We start from the raw sequence: 15,054 nt of genomic DNA, 5'->3' as shown, positions 1-15,054 counted from the left end.
AAGCCAGTCAAGTTCCTTCACCCAAAACTCACTCATCTATGTCTTTATGGTCCCTTGCTTTGTGCACGGGTGTGCAGTCATGTTGGAACAGGAAGGGGCCACCCCAAACTTTTCTCGCAAAGTTGGAAGCATGAAATTGTCCAAAATGTCTGGGTATGTTGACACCTTTAGGCCCCGTACACGAGAGGATATCCGCTGGAAACGGTCCGCCGGACCGTTTCCAGCGGATAAATCCTCTGGCGGATTTGGATCTGATGGCTGTAATCACCATCAGATTGAAATCCGCGCGGAATACATCCGCTGTGACGTGTCACGCCGTCGCCGCGACGATGACGCGGCGACGTGCGCGACGCTGGAGGGTAACTACTTCCACGCAGGCGTCTAATCATTACGAAGCATGTGAGGGATGGGAGCGGACGGATTGATCCGGTGAGTCTGTACAGACGACCAGATCAATCCGCTGGACACGATTCAAGCGGATAGATTTCTTAGCATGCTAAGAAATTTCCATCCGCTTGAAATCGATCGGCCAGACGAATCTCCGCAGATAAATATCCGCTAGGCCGTACAGACGACCGGATTTGTCCGCTGGAACTGATCCGCGGATCAATCCCAGCGGATAGATCCCGTCGTCTGTACGAGGCCTTATGCCACGTGACCACGGATGTTTTCCACGCGGATTTTGATCTGATGGTGTGTACAAGCCATCAGATCAAAATCCGGAGGAGGAATGTCCGCTGGAAACGGTCCGGCGGACTGTTTCCAGCGGAAATCCTCTCGTCTGTACGAGGCCTAAGACAAAAATCAGACTCTCATTTGGCCAACAATCGGATCGTGTGTACAAGGCTTAAGTTCCTAATTACATCTTTAAATTAGCTGCCAGTAATCCCATGCACGACATCATTCCGACTGGGAGAGGAATAGTCAACACTCTGGGTCAGTCGCAAATCTATTGATTTGTACATTTCTGTGAGTCTAAAGTTCACATAGTTATAAGAGGAGGGAAATTCAATATGGAAATTGTGGGAGGGTCCTGGGACTGTTTGACTGCAAGGTAGTCTGCAACTAGTTCTGTATTCTGTAACTCTGTACTGTATAACAGTGTGCAAAAATATGTGCCTGACCTAGTGCCAAAATTTGGTACATGGTTCTTTTGTGTGTTTGGAGAGCTTAGGGCAACCCATTCAAGTGAATAGGCTGCTCTATGCGCAATGGGCAGAAATGTTTGAAAAATGCACAAAAACACAGTTGGCCAAAAATGGCTTTAAATTTCGGCCAATTGCCCGCTGAATCAGCCGAAATAAGATCCATCAAAAGTCTACTGAGCTGGGTGGAAAATTATCAGTCGAATGGTGACTAAATCCTATCAAGTATAGTCACCAGTTGGTAGTGTCATAGTATTCTGGCAGCCATGGGCAGTGGCAGCTGGTGTTTTTTTGTTTGGGGGGTGGAAAGCAACCACCCCCCCCCGGGACATCAACCCTGCTGCGCTGTTTGGTGGTCCAATTAATGGATCGGCAAGCACATCGGAGATCATCGGGCAGGGGGACAGGCGGCAGGCATCTTCCATGTCCTTCTGAGATCACGGCGGCTTCCCCTTCTTCTAGGCATCCGATAGGATCATCTAACCTTTCAGCCAATCGGGAAATGGGTAACAGACCCGCGCTTCCTGATTGGCGGAGATGATGCAATGGGAAACCTGCATTACATCAGAGAGGGGCGGGGTCCCCTGTCACGTCACTGGGTAAGCCCGGGTTTCCCCCTGCGTCAGAGGGGGACAGGGTCACGTGACGGGTGGCCCTGTCCTCAGCTACATAAGACCTTTCAGGCTGCCGCGACGATATTCCTGGGGTGTCTCCGGTGGAGACAGGATGCGCTGCGCTGGACATCTCATCGCTGAAGCCTGGACCTGGATGGAGAGGAGATCATCCATTGCTGGACCCCGGAGAGGAGAGTATCTATCGCAGGATACCGACAGCGTTGGGGTGGAGACCGAGAGTGGATTACCACCGCTGCAATCTTTTTTTTTTTTTTAAAAAAGGTCTGGTATGGATATTTGGGGGGAACCCCACTTCTTTTTTTTTTATTTGATGCAGGGTTCCCCTTAATATTCATACCAGACCTGAAGGGCCTGGTAATTTAATTTGGGGGGACCCCCACGCATTTTTTTTTTATCAATGACTTTCAATTACTTTTCTTTGTATTTCCTTCAGAAATGACACTTTGTGCAGGGACAGTTCTAAGCACGGGAAACAAATGCTACTTTACAGGCATACTATACACACCCCCTAGGTACGAAATTTAAAGGAATATTTCACTTTTATTGTTTCACTTTAAGCATTATTAAAATCACTGACTGCTCCCGAAAAAAAACGTCCGTTTTTAAAACTTTTTTTTTTTTTTTTTGCATTGACACGTGTCCCCTGGGGCAGGACCCGGGTCCCCAAACACTTTTTATGACAATAACTTGCATATAAGCCTTTAAAATTAGCACTTTCGATTTTTCATGTTTGAGTCCCATAGACTTTAACAGTGTTCGGATGTTTGAACAAATGTATTGCCTGTTCGCATGTTCTGATGCGAACCGAACTGGGGGGTGTTCGGCTCATCCCTACTGCTAAGTACAATATCCATCAGTGTAGATTCCTCCATTCACCCTGTAAAGGGTGGATGAGTGAATCGATTGATTTCCATTTGTTTAGCTCGCAGGCTGAATGGGAGAAAATCAAGCCGTTGGTGGCTAGTTTTCCTGAATAAGGCCTGCTCACAGTGTTAATCGGCAAGACTTATACATGCTTTTCATATAAAAGGGAAGAGTCTTCTCTTTAACCACTTGCCGTCGCCGCACCGTCGAAATACGTCCACAAGGTGGCTCTCCTAGGCGAGAGCACGTAATATGACGTCCTGCCTATTAGCCGCCACTAGGGGCGCACGCGCGCCCCCCGCTCGCCCCCGACTCCCGTGCGTGTGCCCGGCGGGCGCGATCGCCTCCGGGCACACGCGATCGCTCGGTACAGAGCGGGGAACGGGAGCTGTGTGTGTAAACACACAGCTCTCGTTCCTGTCAGCAGGGGAAATGCTGATTTTCTGTTCATACAATGTATGAACAGAAGATCAGTGTTTCCCCTAGTGAGGCCACCCCCCCCCCACAGTAAGAACACACCCAGGCATACTTAACCCCTTCCCCGCCCCCTAGTGTTAACCCCTTCACTGCCAGTGGCATTTTTATAGTAATCTAATGCATTTTTATAGCACTGATCGCTATAAAAATGCCAATGGTCCCAAAAATGTGTCAAAAATGTTCGAAGTGTCCGCCATAATGTCGCAATACCGAAAAAAAAATCGCTGATCGCCGCCATTACTAGTAAAAAAAAATATTAATAAAAATGCCATAAAAATACCCCCTATTTTGTAAACGCTATAACTTTTGCCAGTAGAAAAATAATAATCAGCGCCAAACAACAAAATTTAAATAAAAAGAAAGAAAATCTTAAAATAAAATAAAAGCTGCTCCTCAAAAAACAATCTAAATTGTGATAAATGAAAAAAACGTGTAGAGGGCGCTAAACCACTCAGTGCTACTGAATAGTGAACCAAATTAATGAATGAGAATTAGATTAATTTAAACCAACTCTAATACATAAATAAAAAATACAAAATTCCAAAAGTGTCTCTGTGTCCAAAGGAATCTGTAAAAAAAGTCCCAATAAGTGTTCAATCAGTGCATCACATGTGAACGAAGAGAAAACAAATCTTCTTTCTTGAATATTCTTTATGTGCAAAAAAAGGAAAGCCGTCACCAACAAATCCAATCTTCTTAATTACCCTCTAATTGGTGTTAAAGCAAACAAATGTGCTTACCAGAATAAGTGGACTATTATACTTAAACAATAGTCAGCTAGACATATGCAGGATTGTGCCTGCATGCACATCGGACAGGAAATCAATAGTGAGCCTCAATACCAGGGATTCCAGATGGGATATATAATAAAACAAAAAGGCAATGGAGATGCCAATAGTGTGATACCACTTTAAAATTTATTGTACATAAAAACAGAAAAACCAAAAAAACAAATGGCCCAGATGGCCTCTTACTTCTAAAAGTGCCTACCCGGCACTGGGGCTGCATGCGTGTCACCGCTACCTTGCGGTGCGGTAATAGACCGGGTCGTCTAATCCGGTGCTGTCTCCGCAGCACGGCTTGGCGTCCCAGCTGGCAGCTCGTATGGGCAGGGAGGCACGTCTCGTGATCGGGTCCGCCTCCGACGTACGTTTCGTCAGGTATAACGTCTTCAGGGGGGCGTGCCCGATCACTGTTGCATGATGGTATATGTAGTCTCATAGAGGCTACTGATTGGTCCAAATTTAAGACGGTGAAATGAAAGCAGCCGCGGTGCCGTTTAAGCCATATATCAAGGCATGACAGTCAAATTCTTTAATAAATCATGGAATATTAACTATACAGCAGCAGATGCCTCAGTATTTGCTAGATAGACTCAAGAAAAACACACCAAAGACAAAAAAGAGTCGCAAAAGAAATCTAGCAAATACCAGAAAGCCGGGGGATGTTGAAAAATACTACACTCGCATCCCTCCGGATGTGCAAACTGAATCTCCATCGTGAAAACAATATATAGTAAAAAACCATCTCGCAGGCTAAACTAATACATAAAGAATGACTGGAGAATGGGTATAAAAATAAATAAAAAAGAGTTGTAGACATTAAATGAATGGTCCACAACATTAGTGACATAAACTAGGGTAAATGAATAACTCTGCATCCCTCCGGTCGTGCACTTTTAGAAGTAAGAGGCCATCTGGGCCATTTGTTTTTTTGGTTTTTCTGTTTTTATGTACAATAAATTTTAAAGTGGTATCACACTATTGGCATCTCCATTGCCTTTTTGTTTTATTATATATCCCATCTGGAATCCCTGGTATTGAGGCTCACTATTGATTTCCTGTCCGATGTGCATGCAGGCACAATCCTGCATATAACTTTTGCGCAAACCAATCAATAAACGCTTATTGCGATTTTTTTTTACGAAAAATATGTAGAAGAATACGTATCGGCCTAAACTGAGGAAAAAAAATGTTTTTTTATATATTTTTGGGGGATATTTATTACAGCAAAAAGTAAAAAATATTCATTTTTTTCAAAATTGTCGTTCTATTTTTGTTTATAGCGCAAAAAATAAAAAACGCAGAGGTGATCAAATACCACCAAAAGAAAGCTCTATTTGTGGGAAAAAAAGGACGCCAATTTTGTTTGGGAGCCACGTCGCACGACCGCGCAATTGTCTGTTAAAGCGACGCAGTCCCGAATCGCAAAAAGTACTCTGGTCTTTGGGCAGCAATATGGTCCGGGGGGTAAGTGGTTAAATGCCAGAAAAAATTCCTCTATAAACTGGGAAACACTAATTTAGTAAGTTGATAGGGATTGTAAGGCAAGAGAATAGTTTTCAGGAAATATGAGCATTCAGGGACTTACTGAAAATAAATCTGAGGAAATCTGGAAAACAAATTATCCATGTTAAAGCTAATTTGTTGCAGTGCAGACAACAAAAGAAGGCAGTGACACAGTTCTTAAAATGGTAATAACAGAAGGAATGTAAGAGGAAAACAGGTGCTGTGGTGGGAGGGTTTGTACTGTTATTGTTGGACCGTCTCTGGATACAAAGGAATATTTCAGCTGCAGATTGATCTCATCGCTAAGCGTGGTAACAACAGAGCCCTGAAATATTCCTGTCTTGGTACATAATATTTTTTTTTTGGGAGGGAAATTGTGCTTGTTTAAAGGGTATGTCAAGGCAAAAAAAAACACATGCATTACATCTCTGTAATACGTACACTTTTTCCTATGTATAAGGTAGAAAGGGAAAAGGGAATTGTTGCGGTGCTTACAAATAATAATGAAAACCAAATATTAAAAGCAATTGGTATATAATTTGAATAATGTTCAAAAAGCACAACAGAGCTGAATTAATCAAAAATATTCAACATATTTATGATGAAGGTGGTCAGGACACAGACGTTCACGTTTTTGGCAGAAAGTTCAAATTCATATATTAACCCTACATGTTTCACCTAATAGCTTCATCAGGGGATATACAAATCAGTCAAGGTATGCTTAAAACTGTACAGAAATACAAAAGAGAATGAGTGTAAATAAAGATTTCATATGACATTATGAGAGAAAATTCACATTTGATTGCCAGTAATTGCCCCAATGAGAAGAGAGCTTACCACACCAGGATTTCCGGTAGGGACCACTGCCAAGAAAGGGACCGACCAACCCAAGAACAAAGAGCTCTGTGTGGCCACAGAGGTCTCACAATGACTAAGCTAAAGAATGAACAAAGAGGTAGGGAGAATGTTTACACCTTTTCCAATGTTTTATCCCTTGAGGAACTCTGCAAGTACAGAAAAGAACTTGCTGGTTCTCCAAAAATGCTTTCCTGGGTCCTTTTGTTGGCTGGCAACAACAGGGCCGGCCCTACCATGGGACCCGATGGTACCATTGTACCAGGCAGCACTTTCAGGGGGGCAGCAAATTTCCTGCCTGCACGCCATCCCATTCCGCCAGCTCCACTCTCCACTCCACTGTGGGGCTAATTGCCGCCCGCCTGCTCCTCCCGTTCCGCTCTCCGCTCCACTGTGGGGTTAATTGCATATATAGAGCCATAACAGGTCCTTTTTATACTCCTATATACATGTATAGAGCCATGATAGGTCCACTTTAGTTATCATGATATAAAATAATGGATGTGGGGACATTTTGGTGGGCGTAATTTTTTTTTGGGGGGGCAGCATTTCATTCTTGGTACCAGGCAGCACAATGTCTTGGGCCGGCACTGGGCAACAAGCAGCATTTTTGCGCACTGAATGTTGTCAGTTTGCTACACAACTCAACCACTCCCACTCTCAGACTGCTACAATGTCAACGCTAATCATTCTGAAGTCCAAAACAAGGAGGGCTAAATAGGCTCTTTGAGATACCACAGGAAGTGTGCAGATGGCACAAGACAGCTTTTACATATATAATAAAATGCTTCCAATGGTATATTTAACGGATTAACCACTTCTGTCCCAGAAGGTTTAACCCCCTTAATGATCAAGCCAACTTTAACTGAAAATTGCGCGGTCCTGCGACGCTGTACCCAAACAAAATTGATGTCCCTTTTCCCCACAAATTTTGGTGGTATTTGATCACCTCTGATCACCTCTTTTTTAATTTTTTGCGCTGTAAACAAAAAAAGAGCGTCAATTTTGAAAAAACAGTGGGCCAGATTCATGTACAATGGTGCAGATTTGCACCGGCGTGGTGCATCATATTTAGACTACACCGGTCCAGCGCGGAGCGGCAGTTAGGTGATTCAAGAAACTTTTTTTGTCTACGATGCCCCAGCGGGGCAGATTTTAGACGGCGTAAGGCGGGGTAAGGCCAAATGGGAGTCACCCTATGCTAATGAAGTGCCGACCGTGGCGCAGGGGTCACGCCGGGCGCATTTTAGACCGCACATGCTCAGTGACATCCAGGGGTAAATGCCGCACATGCTCAGAACTGCGCCCCGGCGTGAGCCCTGAGCTCCGCCGGCCCACTACCAACGCCCAGTCCATAAATCAGCCCAGACTTCCGCCCTACAGGTGCAAATGTACTGAAGCTTTTTTTTTCCAAGCTAGGTCGTTTGCATTGTGGTGGGGCAGTTATGGCTGATGAGGAATCCTCAGGTGGGCGGATGACCAATTTCAGAGGGCTGTAATTATTGAGGGCCTCTCCCAACATGGGGACCGCCTCTATGGGCCACAGAGTGGCTGCCCCTGGCATGTTGGCACACAGATGTGTTGTCCAGCAAGTGTTGTTGCTCAGTTCGTTTGTAACGCTTCTGCTTTAGCTGCTCTCCAGCTGACCTCTGCAAGTTTGGTGCAAAGTTACCCCTGCTTTTATGAGGTGTAACTTGGCGCCGTAAATTTCAGCTCCGCGCACCGGGAGTAGCCTGCGCCGGTCAAGCTTAAGTTGATGAATCGGCCCAAAAACCTAATTTGCATATTTAAAACACAAAAACCATGGCCGCGCCAGATCCGACCAGCGTAAATCTGCGCCAACGCCGCGCCGGCGTGGAAAGGTTACACCGAGGCGATGAAGTCTATTTGGAGGCGTAATCTGGTTCTCTGGGTACAGCGCAGCGATCCGCCGATGCAAATCTGCACTTACGCCGCACATCTACCAAAAAAACGGTGTAAGTGCTTCATGAATCTGGCCCAATATTTTTTACTTTCTGCTATAAAACATGAACAATCATTTTTTTTTTTTCAGAAAATCTAATTTCTTCCTCAATTAGGTCAATATGTATTCTTTATGGACCTTGCTTTGTGCACTGGTGCACAGTCATGTTGGAGCAGGAAGGGGTCATCCTCCAAACTGTTCCCACAAAGTTGGGAGCATGAAATTGTCCAAAATGTCTTGGTATGCCGACTCCTTTAGAATTCCCTTCACTGGAAATAAGGGGCCAAGCTCAACCTCTGAAAAACAACCCCGCACCATAATCCCCCCTCCACTAAATGATTTGGACCAGTGCACAAAGCATGGTCCATAAAGACATGGATACGTACGTTTGGGGTGGAGGAACTTGACTGGCCTGCACAGAGTCCTGACCTCAACCCATTAGAACACCTTTGGAATGAATTAAAGCAGCAACTGCAAGCCAGGCCTTCTTGTCCACATCAGTGTCTGACCTCACAAATGCTCTTCTGGAAGAATGGTTAAACATTCCCATAGACACACTCCTAAACCTTGTGGACAGCCTTCCCAGAAGAGTTGAAGCTGTTATAGCTGCGGGGGGGGGGGGGGGGGGGGGCAACTCAATATTGAACCCTATGGACTAAGACTGGGATGCCATTAAAGTTCATGTGCATGTAAAGGCATGCGTCCCAGTACTTTTGGTAATATAGTGTATGTAGACATAGGGAAAACTGACACATCTACAGCATACCTGTTCCAGATCTGTAACTCAAAAGTATTGAAGCCAAACAAAGCCAGTCACTTTAATGTAAATTCTCTTTAAACTATTCCAGCCATGTTCCAGGCAGCTGCTAACATGTGTAGTGGGTGCTTGGGTCCTGAAGTCTGTTGTATTAACCCCCCACCTCGTCCACCATTTATGTTTCAGTAATCTGATTTCAACTTCCAAGGCAGGTGTAAATCTAATGGGCAGGTATAGGAAACAAAGAAGGCGCGTGGGTCTAGCGCATTATCCTCAAAACATGTTTTATTGAATAGTGTAAAACGGAGGTGAATGTATCACAAACCAATGCTTGCATCATAGCTTAGACATAACAGCATCTGCTTAAAGTGATTGTATGGGTTAGTTTTATTTTATTAAAAAAAAAAAAAACATGTTATACTTACCTCCACTGTGCAGTTCGTTTTGTACAGAGTGGCCCTGATCCTGCTGTTCTCGGGTCCCTCGCGGCTCTTGCGGCTCCTTCCCACAATAACTAACCCCCTCTCTGGGAAGCTCTATCCCGAGGGGGTTAGCTTGCGGGCACACTCCCTGTCATACACAACAGACTGTGTCTATGGACGCAGCGTCCATAGACACAGAGTGTATGACTCGGTCCCGCCCCTGGCGGCCATGTCATTGGATGTGATTGATCTATCCAATCTAGCCAATCAATGGCCAGACTCTGTGGAGAAGAGGATGCCGGGGGACGTGCTCAGCAGGTGAATGGGCTCAGGTAAGTAAACAGGAGGCTAGGGGGGCAGTCATTGCCAGGTTTTCTTTCACGCTAATGCATAGGATGCATTAAAGCAGAGGTCCGCCTAAAACATATTAAAAGCAAGCAGCTACAAATACTGCAGCTGCTGACTTTTAATAAATGGACACTTACCTGTTCAGGGTGCCCATGATGTCGGTAGCCAAAGCCGATCAATCGCTCGGCTCTCGGCTGCCCCTGCCGCCATCCTCGGTGAGGGAATCAGGAAGTGAAGAGTTGCTGTTTCACTTCCCGGTTCCCTACTGCGCATGTGTGAGTCGCGCTTAGGGTTGCCACCTGTACAGGATTCACCCGGACAGTCCAGGTTTTAAATCTTGTGTCCGGGTTTCAGGTGGACAAAAACCCTGACACCTTTTTCAGACCAGGCTGTGGCTCCGCAAGTGACCCAGATAGTCACACACAAATCTGTTGCCGCCCGACAGCTGCCCTCAGCTGTCTGGGGGCAGGTCCAGCATCACTGGGGGGCAGGGTGTTGATGTAAGCAAGAGCAATTTAGCCACACCCACTGTTTGCTGTTGCACCCTATGCGCACCGCATTACTACTCTCCTTGGGGCACCCACAGGTGTCCCAGGTCGCTAAAGTGTTTGGGTTTGGCTTCAAGAAAATGTGGCAACCCTAGACGCGCTGCAAATCCTAACTGGTCCCCGCTGTCTTCTGGAACCCGTGTGTTTCCCAGAAGACAGCAGGAGGGACGGGGTGTGACCCCCGCAGGGGTCTATGCCCAGAAGTGGATGCAAATACCTGTATTTTACAGGTATCTGCACCCCCCTCCCCCTGAAAAGTGCCAAATGTGACACCGGAGGGGGGGGGGTTCAAAAAAGCGTAGGATCCATTTTTGTGTGGACCTCCGCTTTAAGGTGAAAACACACAAACCTTTACAACCCCTTTAAGTCCATATACGTAAATTTGCAATGCTTGTAGACACATTAGCTAATGCGTTTTGAGGTTGCCCTCTTGTTCAGAGCCTAGTCTAGATGGCTATTGGTATAGCTGAGGGACTCGATTCAGAACCTCTCAGCCCAATCCTGTCACTTTGCAGATTCACTTCTCATGTCTGAGAGGACACAACAGTAAAATCAGTCTGTATATGCAGTAAAGCATGGTTGTTATACTCACTGTGGAACCTAAGCGGTTATTCCTCCACATTGTGTAAAATGGCAGTTTGATCCTGTCTTCTCTGACCCTCCCGTTCTCCCACAGTCCCCAAAGCACACATGCTACACTCTGTATTCACTATATCTGGTCTCCCACAGTACACAGAACATGGAAATGCAATAGATTCAGTAAATATCAACTGCTAAATACCTTTTCTCAGCAGTTAGAACAGTGACTTTGATCAGTGTCCGGTGAGCACTGGTTAAAGCTTGTAGGTTTTTTTTTTCTCCCCTAATTCTCCTATGAGGCTGCATTAACCTGGCCATCTGTCTGGACAGTGCTGATTGGCCATGTGCTGATCACATGCACTCTCCCAAGAGAAAAAAAAAACTCTCTAGCAATACACACCAAACTGAGCATGTGAATATTCATTATATTAGGCGCAAGTCATCTGCTTTAGTAAATTATCCAATTATATAAAAACCGTTTTCCACCCTATTCCCCTTAGTGAAAACAGAGATACAAAGTGAAGTTAGAAGACATCTCTAAAAGTGAGGGAAATCTCCTGAGACAATTATCTCCAGGACAGCTGTGCCCATTGGAAGATATGCACCTTCAGAGTTGTATTTAAGAAATGTTGGATTTTCCTCACTTTCCTTCTCAGTGACAATGGTCACCGGTACACAACAGAGGGGAGAATCCACCCAATAGGGACACAGACAGCAATACAAACCTGAAAGAGGAACTAACCCCTCCACAATCTAGATTCTATCCAAAACGTATGCCCTGTACACACGAGTGGAATTTCCGTCGGAAAAAAGTTGAATATTTTTTTCCCGACGGAATTCCGCTCAAGCTTGGCTTGCATACACACAGTCACACAAAAGTTCTCTGAACTTTCAAGCGCTAAGAACACGGTTATGTACAACACTACGACAAGGCGAGAAAAATAAGTCCAATGCTTCCGAGCATGCGTCGAATTGTTTCAGAGCATGCATGGTTTTTATTCCCGTCAAAATCCCATACAGACGAACGGATTTTCTGATAGGATTTTTTTCCGTCTGAAAAATTGAGAACCTGCTCTCTATCTAAGTCCGTCGGAAATTTTTACGGAAAAAGTTCCATCGGAAATTCCGACCGTGTGTATGCGGCATAAGAGATGACCTTTAAAAATGAATCCTAACACAGGACAAATTTTTACATTGTATTGATAAACTATTTGAATTGTATGTCAACCTTTCGGCAATGTTTCAATAAACCATTTTATAAGTGAACTGGATGACATGACAAGGTTTTCGAATTTCTAGATGTTTTTATTTTATCTGCACATAGAAATGTTATATCTGCCATTTAAAGTAACTCCCACATAATAGAGATTAAAATTAGAGACAAGGTATTAAAGTATGTGCACAAATGATCTATTAGTTGCCCTGTGTTCCCCTAAAAAGTCACCTGCAGTGTTAATTAATTCAATAAAGGGATTAGGAAAATTATCAAAATTAACATAAATAAATCAGATACCCTAAGTATTAATTTAGATAAGAGCAAAGAAAATCACATACATGAAAATTATAGAATAAACTGGTAATTGGAATTTATTAACTGCTTAGCAGTCAGAAGTTGTGAGGATTTGGTAGAAATTATTGAATTAAATTCAGTTAACTTTCTTTGTCTCGAGATTAGCTAAGAAGTAAGAATTACAATACCTAAATTAACATGATATGTGTTTAATATTTGGGATGTACATACATTTTACTACAAAAGTGTTAAGAGTTGGGGATACAAGGGGTAGGGGGTTAGTTTCAGAATTAGTAATAGGGTTGGGGATAAGAATGGATTAGTGTGAGGTTTAATATTAGAGTTGTGAACCTTATAGCGGTTAGTGTGAGGGTTAGTGTTAGCATTGAGAATATGGGGAGAGTTATTGTAAGGTTTCTAATAGTGTTGGAGATAATGGCAGATTTGGTACAAGGGACAGTATTAGGGTAAGGTATACAGGAATGGTTAGTGTGAGAATTACTTTTTTTATTGGGGATACAGGGAGGGCTAGTGGGATGATTTGGGGATACAGAGAGGGTTAGGCTGATCATACATTGTTCAAATCTCGACCAGTTTAGCAGGAACCGGCTGAGATTCGAGCCATTAATAGGTAGACTGAATGGACAAAGTTGATTGATCGAGAAGACAATGGCCTGGCAGGAGGAATTCCCGCATCAACACTGTCTGTGTTGATGGGGGAATCCAGCTAGATTCTTATTTCTCATTTTTACAGTTTATGTAGCTACATCGATTTTATCTCCAGTGCAATATTTATTTTGTTACCTACTTGAAGACTATAAAAGTTTTAATGCTATTTCCATCGAGCGCTGCCTTTGTGTGTTTTTTGTATCCTGCTATCCATTTTTCCAGTGGTTGGTAGCTGCATTGGGAATCAGCCTGCAAGGAGGAGATCAGCTAAAAGTAGTTGGATCTGTATGTGCGTTATAATTAATCAAAATTAGTCGATTAATCGATTAAAAATCGATTAATCAAACACAAAAATTTTGATCAGTAACAGCCCTAGAAAAAACAACGTTTTTTTCAACTCGATCGTTAAAACGGCCTTGCCTACACACGATCATGAAAAAAAAAATGCTCTAGCAAAGCGCGGTGACGTACAACACGTACAACGGCACTATAAAGGGGAAGTTCCATTCGGATGGCGCCACCCTTGGGGCTGCTTTTGCTGATTTTGTGTTAGTAAAAGACGATTCGCGCTTTTCGGTCTGTTACAGCGTGATGAATGTGCTTACTCCATTACGAACGCTAGTTTTACCAGAACGAGCGATCCGGTCTCATAACTTCCGCGCATGTGCATTTTTTTCAGTTTTTTAGTATTAAATTTGGTGAAACAGAGGGAATTAGTGAGAGGGTTCCAGATAAAAAAGTGGGTTGGTGTGAAGGAGTTTAAGGGGTACTGGAAGAGCTGTGTGTGTGTGGTGGGGGGTAGTCTGCATTCAAAATATACTTTAAAATCTTACTTAGCACAGTATATACTGTATACACAATATGTTGTATAACATCTGTTATACAACATTTTGATTGGTTTTTCAAAAGAAAGTGCAAACAACAAAAGGACATAGAACAATCCAAAAGTACAATATTAAAATGATCTAGAAAGATGTAAGACACCTTTAGCAGAAAAAGAAGAGAGGTTGCAATGTGACGCATTAGAGATTGGAATAGGGAGGTAGTTCTTGCTTCAAGTGCTATCCTGAGTCACAGAGGCCTAATGCCGCGTACACACGATCATGTTTTCCCAACTTTATCATTAAAACGATGTTGCTTACACACCATCATTTAAAAAAAATTATCTAGCAAAGCGCGGTGACGTACAACACGTACGACGGCACTATAAAGGGGAAGTTCCATTCGCCTTTGGGCTGCTTTAGCTGATTCCATGTTAGTAAAAGACGATTCACGCTTTTTTGTCTGTTACAGCGTGATGAATGTGCTTACTCCATTATGAACAGTAGTTTTACCAGAACGAGCACTCCCGTCTCATAACTTGCTTCTGAGCATGCGTGGGTTTTTTACGTAGTTTTAGCCCACAGACGATAATTTTTTACAATCCGAAAAACAACATAGTTTAAAACGACGTTAAAAAATGCAGCATGTTCGAAAAAAAATGTTGTCGTTTTTCAGAACCTGAAAAATTATGTGAAGCCCACACACGATCATTTTAAATGATGTTTTTGAAAAAAAGTTTTTTTCATGCCGAAAAATGATCGTGTGTACGCGGCATTAGAATGAGGTTTAGCATTAAATTCAGGGAAACAGAGAGGATTAGTGCGAGGGTTCAAGATACAGAGAGGGATGGTGTGAAGGAGTTTAAGGGCTACTGGACAAGCCAGGTTGTGTGTGTGTGGGTGTGTTTGGGGGGGGGGGGTTGGTATTAGGGAGCGACAGCACATTCTGCATTGAAAATGTATTTGAAAATCACTTTGTGGAACACAGAGGTGCTTTTTGTTTTATTAAACAAAATATAATTTAAAAATGTAATAGGGACAAGGCAACCAACCAATGCTCTACCAGACAGTCCTAAGGTGTTCTGCACATTAGAATTAGAACGTAAATCCTTTTAATTCCTATGAACAAGGCAATTTACCGTAGGGTCACATGATAGGCGTGGTTGCCCGTTT

Source organism: Rana temporaria, chromosome 5, assembly GCF_905171775.1.
Source record: "Rana temporaria chromosome 5, aRanTem1.1, whole genome shotgun sequence".
Classification (NCBI taxonomy): Eukaryota; Metazoa; Chordata; class Amphibia; order Anura; family Ranidae; genus Rana; species Rana temporaria.
Note: the sequence above shows the minus strand (reverse complement) of the source record.